The following is a 13,385-nucleotide window of genomic DNA, read 5'->3' on the forward strand; positions in this document are numbered from 1 at the left end:
AATTGATTTGCGGCTGTTTTAGTGGCTATACATATTGTGATCTGCAGGAAAGCACAACTAACTGCAGTTTGAACTAGAGCTGTGCCCATTCGACTTTACTGTTTGACATTCAGTTTTTAAGGTTTATGCGTATCATATATATAAAAAAAAAAAAAACAATCGACGGAGGTATTCGAATGTCATGAATAGTGAGCTCACACTTCGAAGCTTCGATGATTTTTTGTTTCCTCAAAATCGCACAGCACTAGTTTGAACCCCCAAAGCAGTCCATCATCTGTGTGTGGGAGTGAAAGTAAAAAAATTTACCCAAATTATAGTCTACAAATTCAATTTTCCAAAATCAAACAAAGAAAAGATTGTTGTTTTGGGAAGATTTGATATATGGTGCCATGGAAAATCCTGGCCAGCCCCGTCTGTATCAAACTAAATCGGAAATGTGTACTGTGTATAGATCTAGATTTAGTATATATATATATATATATATATAAATCACGGAAGGAGTTCCACAGAGGGCAGGCCGACTAACAACACACAAAAGAGGGGATATTTTGAGCGCGTATACCCTAACCCACATGTGACTAAACATAGAACGACACATCTTCCCGACTGGCTGTTAATTATAGTAATGTGATGTCATCACTTCCTGGGATACCCACAGACTATTTTTATAAGGCCATTGAGTTACCATAGATTCTCAATAAGGCTGCGGCTATTCGGACTCAAACTCCAATGCGCGTGCACTAAGTGTAGAATTCTGTGGCGCACAATCACTAGGTGTACCAGATGTGAAGAAAACAAGCAATTCGACCTTGGCCTTCCTCGGTTTCTACGATCTGCCCAACAAATGGACGCCGACTGTGATGACCCAGAGCGAACTGTGGTGTTTTCTTTACAAAGGATAATACAGTCCACGCCAGCTTTAAGCACGGTCATCGGGAGAAAGCTGAAGCGTGCTTAAAGCCGAAGCGTGCTTGAGTGCGAAGTAGATATAATCCAGAGATTTTCATGTAGAAAATTTCCTGAGCTTTTTCTCTTAGTAAGTAAGCCTATAGTGGTCCTGCAAAAAGTGCAGTTATTTTTACCCGCCATGGTAGTTTTCATTTGTTTGTTTGTTTGTTTTGTTCTGTGATCGAATGGGAAAGGAAAACTTATTTACATGGCCAGTCACGATACAGCACACGAGGCCTACACACTGCCTGTGCATACCACTGCCCGCTGTACCACATTCATACCACCGCCTTCACCCCCCAAACACAGTCTTTGATCCCACCTCGCGCGTGATACCAAATCAGGATTATCGGATAGTGAGGGGCAATAAGGTGAAATCGCAGCCTGCCTCCTTTTCTCATCTCCCCGACTCTCTTTGTATTTTTTTTTTGTCTGTGTGTAGCTTTGCCCTAGGTGAGATCCTATGTCCACACGCGCGGCTGTGTGCATCTCTCTGCCTTCTTCTCTGCGCATGTGTGTGTGTGTCCATCACTTGCGCTGTTTTTGTTTCTCTTTTTAACACACTCACTGCTGCGGTGTAGACTGTGTTCAAACTTCGATGGGTCATCATGGTATTCACTGTCTTGTAAAGGAAGCGTGCCTGAAGCCGAAGTTACTGTGCTTAAAGGCGTGTAATATATACATAGCAAAAATTTGGTAAGAGCCGTTTAGCGTGCTTGAGTCCGAAACGTGCTTTATGCCGGCATGCTTAAGGCCGGCGTGGACTGTAATTTAATTGTAGGGCTGGGCAGTGGGCAACGGTATGGGAGGGAATATATAGATCTATATAGATATAAGCAAAAAAAGGGGTGAAGGTGGTAGGGCAGGCCTGGGGATGTAAAATGGAGAGAAAAAAGAGAGAGAGAGAGAGAGAGAGAGAGAGAGAGAAAGAGAGAGGGGGAGGGATTAAGGGAGGGAGGGAGGGAGAGAGAGAGAGGGGGGGGGGGGGGACTGTATTATAAGGAAGGACAGATTATTATGAATTTATGTTTTGATCCCTTTGTAGTCGTGAAACACAGTGTAATAGCCTACCAGTAGTTTAAAGTCTGAAAAGCAACAGGAGACTATTTGGACTCAAGTATAGACCTCGCTTAGCTTACGGTACAACCGGTGATTGCACACCGGAATTTGAGTCCGAATAGCCTCCAGCGGCTGTTCGGACTCGAGTCCGAATAGACACTTCGATTTACAGTCGAACCTGCCTTAACGGAAACGGAGATGACTAGTGAGAGATATTTCACTCATCAGCTGGCCCCTCTTCGCATCATGTTATTTACGCGAGATCGGTGACGCAGCGCCTCAAAACTATGTCACGCTGTACATTTCATGGTCTATTCCTCTCAAAGTCACTTCCCCTTGTTATTTCCTATAGGGACAGAAGGAGCGAGGAGTCACCTCAGTCAATACGTCGGAAGTAGTAGTGTATAGTGAAGTTGGTCAATAAATGTGCGCATAATTAATCAATTCATCAAATTTATGCTCCAGTGAAGGAAGAGGAAGTTTTTAAAAAAATAGTTTTAGTAAGAGTTTTACGGCACTTGCTGATGCAACAATAAGGTCATACAAGTGTCGAAGAATAGATGCGTTACGAGAGATTTACATACATAAAACAGGAGGAGGAGAGATAAGGACCATAGGTGCTTGGATAGGAAAGAAGGAGTAAACCACACAAGAGCACATGCCAACCACCCACGAAGAAGAAGAAGAAGAAGAAGAAGAAGAAGAAGAAGAAGAAGAAGAAGAAGAAAAAGAAGAAGAAGAAGAAGGAGAAGAAGGAGAAAGAGAAGAAAAAGGAGAAGAAAAAGAAGAAGAAGAAGAAGAAAAACAAGAACAAGAAGAAAATGACAAAGAAAAAGGAGTAGAAGAAGAAGAATAGAAAAGATTTGGCGTATTGTGTGCACCAATGCAATGAGATGCGGGCCAGGAATAAGGAGAGGGGACGTGGCCAAGACAGATCAATAATTGTACCGACGGAGAGGAAACATGCAGTAAGGTATGTTTTGAAATTTTAATCAAAATATTGACTAGAATTACTAGAATGTTCTGACTCCATTTTTCATGTGTGGATGAGGGTATGACGTGACGGTAAAGAAAGAGAAATGGTGTTTAGATCTAAATCCCATTCAGAATCTCACCTAAATCGAATAGTAACGCGTCTCTACTTTTTTGTCTCCGACGGAAACCTGTGTAAAACGGAAACCTGTCTTAACGGAATCTCCCCGCCCCCCCTTGAAATATTTCTCTTTAATTGTTTAAATGTTATATATTATTATTATTATTTATTATTTAATTACCTGTATAAAACGGAAACCTGTCCAACGCTGAAACGGAAAGGGTAATCCGCTCCCTTCCGAGGGTTTCACCTGTCTAATAGACAGAAAATGTTTTGCCTGCACAACCCTGATTTGAAACAAAACTCGCAAGTTTGGTTCCGCCGGCTCTAAACTAAACGCTATGGCCATGCCGCTGGGCGAGGAAGGGGTGTAGGGGTGTGATTTGGGGGTAGATGTTACCCCATCATGTGAGCCCTGAGCGATGCAGATGGTCAGTGTAGTGTGGGTGTGAAATCTCACGACTGCCCGTGAGAGTTCTCGAATTGTGAGCCACTACGGAAACTTTCTTGGGTAGCCAGAAGCCAGAGGTGTGAAATTTGATTGACCAATGCCAGCTGAGAAAAGAGTTCCTCGAATCGTTGATCACATGATGGCAGTGAGGGGTGGCATTGATGGGTGGGGCTAAGGGTGGAAGCAAAGGAGATGTTCAAACGTTCCTGTTTTAATAGGTCAAACAGTGGTCCTATGAAAGGCAAGCACTGGTGGTGTAATTGGATAAGTAAGACTGACGCATGTCATTATCAGCGAGGAAAGCAGCTGAGAGGTGTGAAGTTTTGATCACTGCTTGCTTTTTTTCTGGCTCCCTTGCGATTTCGTCTTACACAGGTTCCACTGTACCTTGATCTAACCCTAGCCCTAACCTTAAGGCATGTCACGGGTCTGCAAAACACGATATTTGGGCTAAAAATTCGATTTTTAACTGTGTCCATTTTTGGATACCTGAATATCTAAAGAATCGATATCGGTTGATGGTTCATTCTAAAAAAGACAGGAATTCACTGTTAGACTAGAGGCATTTTCCGGAGGGCACCCTTCTCAAAAGTTGGCGCGTTTTCTTCAAATTAGCCCATAATTGAAACGTGACAAGAACCATGTTTCTCCGTGTGACTCTATCTAACATGTTTAGTATCGTTGTGCTCCCAAGCTTTTCTTCTTTCAAGACAATTATAAACGATCAGACGATCAAGATATATGTATTTCTGACAGTTGAGCACAAAAACGCAAGATACAGGGCTCCTCTTTTGGTAATTTTGGGTTGTCTTGAACAAAACAAAACCCCGTTGCTAAAAATATGACGTCAACACTCAGTTGTGAATGCCGTGCGGTATATTATCATGGTCTCCAACAGTACTTTACGATCATTGTCGTTTCTTCTTTCGATTAGAGAGTCGTTTGAAGTACTGCCACTGTCACTGATGAAACCGTCTAATTCGCATTTGACAACACATAATCCTGTTTCTGATCCTTTATTTTATTTTGTAGGTTACAGAGCAGGTAAATCAAGGCTAAGTTTCCCTTTTTTGCGTGTATTGTGCGATCTAAGAAGTCGTTTTTACTCTCATAGTCATATTTATTTCATTTCACGTTTATTTTCAATGTTTGTCCTTACAATTGTAACAATTATCATGATGCGTGTCATTAGGGGGGGGGGGGGGGAGAGAAAGAGAGAGAGAGAAAGAGAGAGAGAGAGAGAGAGAGAGATAGATAGATAGAAAGAAAGAAAAGAAGAGAGAGAGAAAGAAAAGAGAGGGGGTGGGGGTGGGTGAAGAGGTATGGGAATGATGTGTTGCAATAATGTATTTTTGTGAGTCTCTAATGCTGGACCAGTAAAGTATAGTTTTGCTTATGTTATAGTGCCAAGGACGCTTTGCGGGGTTGTCAAAATTGCATTGCATAATCGCCTCTTCTTACAGGAACCAAAGTTGAAAAATAGGTAAATTTTTACTTTCACTCCCGCCCACAGATGCACTGTTTCAGGGGTCAAACTGCTGTACTGTTTGCTGCATATCACACATAAAGCCACTAAAACTGTCGCAAAGCATTTATTTTCAAGACAATTTCAAATCTAACTGTAAAATATAAAATTATATTTATTATGGGTAAAAACAGGGGGGCATGCCCCCCTGTAACCCCCCAGATTTTCTTTTACCCCAGTGGGGCAGGCCCCCCTGGAACCCCCCGATTGGTCCAAAGCATGTCTATCTCGGTTAAAAACATTCAAATATTTCAAAAACTATTAATTTGCGACGGAAATGAAGATGATATTCGTGTTCAGCGCATCAATATTTAGTAGAAATAGACAACTGGTAGCTGAGTGTGAGACGGGAGGGAAAGTTAAAAAATACCGAAAAATACATATATAAACATTACAGATGTATTCTACTAACCATACTGAAAATATTGGTATATAATACGTTGATATTTATTCGCAGTGGCTACGTTCACGGCGCCGTGAACGTAGTCTGCAGGCTAGGTTCACGACGCCGTGAATGTAGTTGGCAGGCTACGTTCACGGCGCCCTGAATGCAGTTTGCAGGCGCTGTTGAGGCTACGTTCACGGCACTCAAGCTTCGTTTAGACGGAGCGTCCACTGCCGGTTTTAGTCAGTGACTACAGTGACGTATTTTTAATATTTTGGCCAGCTTCAAATGTTCCATCCCATGAGATGAAGGAAAACGAAAAAGCCTGGGAACCGACGTAGAGAGAAAATGACGAGAATAATTCTTATCATAATAGCAAACTCTCTCTCTCTCTTTCTGTCTGTCTCTCTCTCTCTTTCTGTCTGTCTCTCTCTCTCTTTCTGTCTGTCTCTCCCCTTTCTCTTTCCTTCTTCCTTCTCTCTTTCCCCCCCCCCCCCTCTATTTTCTCTGTCTCTGTCTGTCTGTCCCCCTCCTCTCTCTCCCTCTCTGTTTCTCTCTCTCTCTCTCCCCCCCTCTCTCTCTCTTTCTCTCCCCCCCCCCAACCTTTTCTCTCCCCTTCTCTCTCACCCCCCAACCTTCTCTCTCTCTCTCCGCCTCTCTCTCTCTCTCTCTCTCTCTCTCTCTCTCTCTCTCTCTCTGTGTGTGTGTGTGCGTGCGCGCGCGCGCGTGTGTGTGTGTGTGTGTGTGTGCGCGCGTATTATGTCTTTAGCCCAGAACGAGATATTCATTCTTTCATTCAAACTATTTGCAAGCGTATTTCATATCATGTAAGCATTTTTATACAGTAAAGAGAGCAGGAAAGTTGATAGCACGTTTTTTTTATTTCTTGCAACTAACTACGAGACAAGAACTGAAAACGATAGCTCTCAATATTATTGCCAGGTCTCCTTATCTGAGAAACTCATTGTTGGTCAATGTTCCCTTTACTCAACTTTACTGTCTTATTTTGTTCTACACCAAAACTGTGTTTGTGTTTATATTTACAGACAGACAGACAGGCAGACAGACAGACAGACAGACAGACAGACAGACAGACAGACAGACAGACAGACAGAGATTTTAGATCAGTTCCTACACTCAATTCATTCTTTTGTTTCAGCCTCATAACCGTCTCTTTCAATGACATTTGCCGATGCTGATGGTAGCGTCTATTCAACGAGATGAGAGTGCTGTTTCGGCATTACCCCAGTTTCAACAGTTATCGAGCTCAGAAAATGCTTTTTAAACACCTTTCCAAAATACTTTGATGCCCTAGCCTCAATTTCTCAAGATTACCACAGCCTACTGCAATGGCATCGACATTCTTCAGCACATCACACGACAGTTCGAACATTGATAGGCACTAGTGGTGTAGGTATAGTGATGAAACATATCGTGAGAGTGATAATAGTGAAGAGGAAACTTTAGATGAGAATTAACTTGCTCCTCACCCCATTGCCAAAAAGAAAATTTCACCAATGAAGAAAGATAAAGAAGTAGGTGACAATGACGGATATGCGCTTTTTTTATTCTGCCTTTGAGAACCACCATCAAATAAAGTGCCAGCAAAATTTACAAGGAAGTGCAAAAGCTATGGAGGCTGAAACAATATTCACAAAATCAGCGGAACACTGAGGTTTAGTATACAGCAGGATGCTGTGTGACGGAGATGCCAAATCTCATCAGATGCTCAATTTTTATGGAATTTATGACTTTGAAATTGTAAAAGATGACTACACACATCGCATTAGCAAAAGTATGTTCAACGCCCTTCAGAGCTTCCAAAACACCAACAACGAAGAACTGAGTAGAAAACTAAAGAAGATTGAAAAACAGAGCAGTTACAAATGCCTCACAAAACCTGGACGTAACAGTTACTTGCGTTCATTAGTTTTAGTTTTGTTTTTGTTCGGGAGCTGTTGGTTTCTTACCGAGCCCGAAACCTCTTTTGCACTCAGACCCTGTAAGATTTTTAACATCTGTCAGTGAGAAATAGAGGCCAAGAAACTGCCAAGGTTTTGGGTGGCCTTGGGTGGAATAAACAAAGCTGCTCTCGTGAGAATCACCGGATGCCTTGGTTTAGTGGGCTACATCGCGCAAGTGCTGGAATGTATGTCTTACCCTTATTTTCGTCAAGGTGTTATTCAAGTAGTCATCCCCATGCGAAACACGTCATTTTCTCATAGGGCCAATGCCATTACAGAATTCTTAAAAAACCAAATCAAGTCAACGTTCGAATAGTTAGTAGCAACAGCCCCGATATGAATCCTACAGGTATGTGAAGTCCCTTGAAACAGCGGCTGAAGAAAAACGACTTTGCCCCCAAATTCAGACCCTTTGTTTGCAACTCTCTGTGACATTTGAAATGAAATGACTGATAAATATGTCCAAAACTAAATAGAATTGATGCCCAAAGGTTTCGTGCACAGCACAAAGCCAATGGTTCCTAAGCAAAATAACAATGAACACAATTAGTGTTGAGTCGAAGTTTTGTGTGGTATCTGTGATTGCTCTGTTTTCCGTTATGTTTGAAACTATCGTGACAAAATATCGTAATAAAATATTGTTTATTGCAAAGACACAATTCTCCATTCACTGGGCATTCAATATATTGCCATTCGATCAATATTGATACTTTTCAATAAATGCGCAAAGACAATTTTACGTTTCTTGGATTTCGCACAATTTTGCCAAGCCTTATTTTTTAAGGTCAATTTTGAGTGACACTATCTCGGGCGTCTCTTAAAATAGATTAAACATTAATGTGCCAGATGATGAAGAATTTATTTAGCTTTAAATTGGTATGCTGCATGAGTGGGTAATGCAAGGCTTTAACACGGTGACTGGGCGATTACATTTTCAAGTTTCTTTTGGTCGCCACTGTATAACGGACTACGTTTACAGTAAGTTTTGCACGTCCAAACTTTTAGGAGTTTTCTCTCAAATTGGGCTCTTTCATTGGGGGTGGGGGGTGGGATGGGGACAGAAAAATCTATCATGCGAAAAGTTGTTAAGATATCGTCATAATTTTCGGTATACTGATAGATGAAACATTATTCTAGTGTAATAAGTAGTGACGTAAAAAAAATCTTGAATAAATGATTTTATTATAAATTTAATCCGTTGTTTGGATATGAGATTTTTGTGGTCAAAATATTCCCATATTTAGGACCTCGATTCTGGAAAAGATTTTCCTCCTACATCAAAAATGCCAAGTCCATCCCCTAAAACAGCCACGGAAGGCTGCAAAACCACTTATTGTAACATTTAAAATCATTTATAACTGTATGATAAATTTTTTAGAAATGTGTGCATTTTCTATATATGACATTCCAATATGGCAGGCGTTACCATAGTAACACAAAAGAATTTTCAAAATTTTACTTCATGACTTAATTCTCCACTCTTTTTATATTGATGCTTCCCAATGATGCTACAACATTTGTAAGCTTAGTTTCTTCTTCTTAACGAATTTCAAAATTTCTCCCGCATCATGCCTTAAACCGGCAGTGGACACTCCATCTAAACGAAGCTTGAGTGCCGTGAACGTAGCCTTCACAGCGCCTGCAAACTGCATTCAGGGCGCCGTGAACGTAGCCTGCCAACTACATTCACGGCGCCGTGAACGTAGCCACTGCGATATTTATTTGAATTTGTGGTCCCAAAGACCTTTTAACCCTGGAAGCGCGCAGGCCCTATATAAAGGGCGTGAGCCGGGCTACCCGGGAAGCGCGCACGCCCTATATATAGGGCTGACCTACTTCGACCGGGAAGCGCGCAGGCCCTATATAAAGGGCATAGACGCTGACCCTTTTCAATGGAAAATTCCAGTGTTCCTTATATGGAAAATGACTTGGTCAATTACAGGCCAAAGTTATAAATAGTGACCAATGACTTTGCAAGTTATCTTGACCTCGTAGAGCGTCTCTTGGCCGAGATATCGATCGATAAAGTGACGCGGTCCCGCTGAGCCACTACACGCTATGTGTTATCGCTTGTTTCGCCGTGCTGATGTACTAATTGTTGAGTCTATTGCATTCTCGGCTTTGTTTGTATTTATTTGATCGCTGATCATTTTTGAATGGCTCATTCTATCAGCTTAAAGAAAATATAGGCTTTTATATGCTTTTTATCATCTGTTGAGCCGTAAATTGTCATTTTTCAGTAGCAAGGTATACATTTCGCCTATCTCAGCTGTTTCCCCCCCCCGCCAAACCCCCATGTTTACAACTGATCGGCCGTGGCGGCGGGGCATTTTTGGCGGGTTACTTCCGGTGAAACGCTGATGAGCGCTTCTAGGGTTAACAGCCCACTAGATCTAGAAATCTAGATCTAGAATCTAGATCTAGATTTAGTCATCATCTCATTTCGGCTTCACCCTCCCGAAAAAAATTCGTCCACAAGCCGAAAATAATACACGTAGCGAATTATTAGTTAATTAACGCCAACCCTTGTATATAGATTGCTCATCAGTTGGACCTGACCTAGAATCTAGTCTCGAGTCAAGGTAAGAGTCGGCCCTCCGCGGAAATCCTCCCTAAATTAAATCACTCTACTGAAGTCCAGTAATATTCGGTGACTCAATACAGTTCTAGATCTAAATCTAGATCTAGTTGAAGCCAAGCCAGGTTGGGGTGCCAAACAAAACACGGGATCTGAGTCTGAGTGCCTACTCTACTCAGTCAGCCATCCATTTGACTACACCTAAAAAAACAACTAAATCTAGATCTAGCCTAGATCTAGAGTACTGTCTGTCTCTCACATTAGATCTAGGATCTAGTACGATAAAACTAGCTGCCTAGGTTGTCCTTATGAGAAACTTACAATACCAGTGGGAGTAGAACCTCTTCTCAGCCGACTCTCGCAAGCCGGCAGTCTCGCCGCGGATTTTTCAACTCAACAATGGCCTACTTTCTTTCTAGGCCTACTTTCATTTTCTTGTTCCCACTTCCTTCCCATTTGTCACTCCCGACATGCAATACTCGTTTTAAATCAATGACCAGTGAATAGAATGCCAAGGAGGCTTCTTGCAGACATTTTCAAAGAGTCGAAAGCCAAAGTATCAATCGTGCGTTCCAAGAAATCAACTTCTCATATCGCCAAAGCTAGTCTTAAATAAAGAGGGATGAAATATATAAAACATTTTTCATATGTTTGAGATAGTAAGGGATACGCTTTTAAATATTAGATGACGTGATCTAACTTTTGTCCTTACTTGTCCTTACTTGTCCACTGTGTTGGGGTCACTGCAGTCGGAACATGTCCATCTCTGCTCCCTCCCCCCCTCCCCCCCTCCCCCCCCCCCTTCAGGATCCATCCCAGCCAGAGTCGTCTACTTATGGTTTCCATCATGATCTGGTTGGAGATTCGTCGGACTGGTCCGCACAGATGGCTGTGTTTCCCCTCTCCTCTGTGGATCCCCTTCCCCTTCAGTCTCCCTAGAGTATGGGAACCGCTATCCGCCCTATTCTTCCTCAAATTTTCCCTTACAGCGGTTAGGACGGTTGGTGGGTCCAGTGTCAAATCCCCTCCCACTTTTGCTTCTCCAGCTAGCAGTAGCTTACTTGTCTGCTCTCTCGTTGCCGGTTACCCCCATGTGACCCTGGCAGAAGATCCAGGCCACTCTTTCCAGGCTGCTCTCCCTGATCGTAGCCTTCCAGTCCACATATGATACAGCATATCCCTTTCTGTACCTTCTGTAGCGTGCTCATTGAGTCAGTAATGATTACTGCTCGCTGATGGCTAGTGTTCTTGATCCAGTGTAGAGCTTCACTTAAATGGCTTTTACCTCCATACACATACTTGACGTTGTCAGTGCAGTTGCTCCACTTTGCTCTTTCACTACTACTACCCTAGACGGTCAGAAGCTTGAAGTCTGCTGTGTGGCATGTTAGTAAGAACGTATAGCTACTACCCCATCAACTCTGACACTGAAGGCCCAGCCCGATTTGACTCCTCTGTTGACTGATCCATCCGTGAAGATCACAGCACCTCCATGTTTGCTATGCTCTTCTATCAGGGTTTCAATTTCAGCGTTTGTAGCTCCAAGTGGCCAGTTGCGACATTCTCTACCCAATGTTGCCTTCACTGTTGTGTACTCTCCGAGCGCATCATCGACCACAACCCAATCCCTGCATCTCCTAATGTCTTGTATCTGGCAGCACTCGTTGATGGTGTTCGTGGTTTGAGTCATCCATTCTGTGCCCCTCTTTAGCCTTGATGTCACCTGCCGTCCCACTTTTTTATGTAGAGGCTTCGTCTCGTCTACACTGACTCGCAGAAAGGCTTTGGACTTGTGCCAGTTTGTGCCTCTCGTCTGCACATGGGAAGTCTAGGAAGTATCTCATTGCTTCAGTTGAGGTATCTCGTGTGCACCCCAGGATTGCCCTCATTCCTTCATTTTGTAACACCTCAAGTCGTTGTAGTTGCGCCTTTGATAGGGTCAAGAGTCCGAGCCCGTACTCTACGACAGAGAGTACCAGTGTCTGGTAGAGGATGACAAGGATTTTCTGGTTCATCTTAGCTCTGGCCATCATCCTAAGGGCTGGTAGGCCTTTTCTCGCCCTGGAGATTGTTCTCGTGAAGTGATCTTTGCCAGAGAGGGTTCCCTCTTCAGCACTTTGCCTCCAATCGAGATACTTGGCATGTCATCGTACACTGCATGGTTATTCAGTGTACACCACAGTGCACAGGATTTGTCTGGGTGCAGTTTCCCGTTGTACGCCTCACACCACTGTTCAAGTCTGTCGAGTTCTTCCTGTACTCTATCTGCTGTAACCTGGCGGTTCTTGCCCTGCCTGTACACTAGCACATCATCAGCAAAAATGAGTACACGTCCGCGGGCCCCTCCAGCTGGTTGGAAGTAATCCCTATTGTATAAACGTTGAACAGAACTGGCGAGAGTGCAGATCCCTGTGGTAAGCCTGGTGTGATCTTTTCGTTTGAGCAGCGCTGCCCCAATCCATTGTACTAAATGTGGATCTACCTTCAGGTTGACTAGAGTCCTCATGAGGGTGTCGTACTGAACTCGGTTGTAGGCATCTTCCAGGTCAAGTGCTGCTACCAGAGTCTCTTCCCCCCGTTCGAAACCATCATAAACGCCGAATGCAAGAGTAGCAGCATTCATCCGTGTGATCTTTCTTCTTCTATAGCTGCCCAGTTCCGGCGGTAGGACGTTCTTTTCCTCCAGCTCTATTGCCAATCTGCGTGCCACGATTTTCTCCAGCAGCTTCCCGACTGTATTTTGCATGGTCACTATGCGATATGAGGCAATCTTGCTTGGGTCCTTGTCTGGCTTAGGAACTGGGGACAGGTGACTGTCCAGCCAGTCTTCAGGTATCTCCCCAATCCACAGGCTTTCGTTTAGCCTCTCAGCTAGTGTCATTGTCTGTCCTTCCTCCGTGTTCTTCATGTGGCCATAATTTTAACGTACTCCGTCAAGACCAGGAGAAGTGTTGGATGCTTCCTGGATATATTTATGTAATATTTCGTGTATCACAAATTGCAGGCAGGGAATTTCATCTTTGTAGTCCTGTTGGATCCTGTTGAGCAGCTGGTTTCTCTTATCCTCGTCTTTCTAACTTTTAACCACTAGGACCTTACTGTGTAACCTCCTTGGCAGAATTCTGTGGGTTTCACAAATCAAACAGCTTTAGGGCGGAACGTTCTGCAAGACGCGTACCGAGTACGAGTACCAAAGATCGTCTTTTTGGTATCGTGATCGTCAAGGAGCTCAAAGATAGTACAAGACAAGATGGGCCACTCAGCCTAAAAAGTGTCCGCAGGAAGTATGCTCTTTGCTTCAGATGGCGCTGCAGTCTGTTTTGAAGCTCTCTTTCGTTTTTCCAGAAGAAGAATAGGAATAGCACCTCCTTGCGTGCGCAGA

The 13,385-nt window shown here is 43.2% G+C and overlaps 1 protein-coding gene across 1 annotated transcript in view; it reads right to left on the reverse strand.

Moving 5' to 3' along the window:
- The window catches only part of LOC101848874 (transmembrane protein 209), a 35,591-nt gene extending 25,150 nt beyond the window's left edge, over positions 1–10,441 (reverse strand). The window contains exon 1 of the mRNA XM_005094104.2: positions 10,325–10,441. The gene's annotated coding sequence lies outside the window, so the exon portion shown is untranslated. The remainder of the gene's footprint in view (positions 1–10,324) is intronic.
- Positions 10,442–13,385: the final 2,944 nt, after the last annotated feature.

This window comes from Aplysia californica, unplaced genomic scaffold (genome assembly GCF_000002075.1).
Source record: "Aplysia californica isolate F4 #8 unplaced genomic scaffold, AplCal3.0 scaffold00075, whole genome shotgun sequence".
Lineage (NCBI taxonomy): Eukaryota > Metazoa > Mollusca > Gastropoda > Aplysiida > Aplysiidae > Aplysia > Aplysia californica.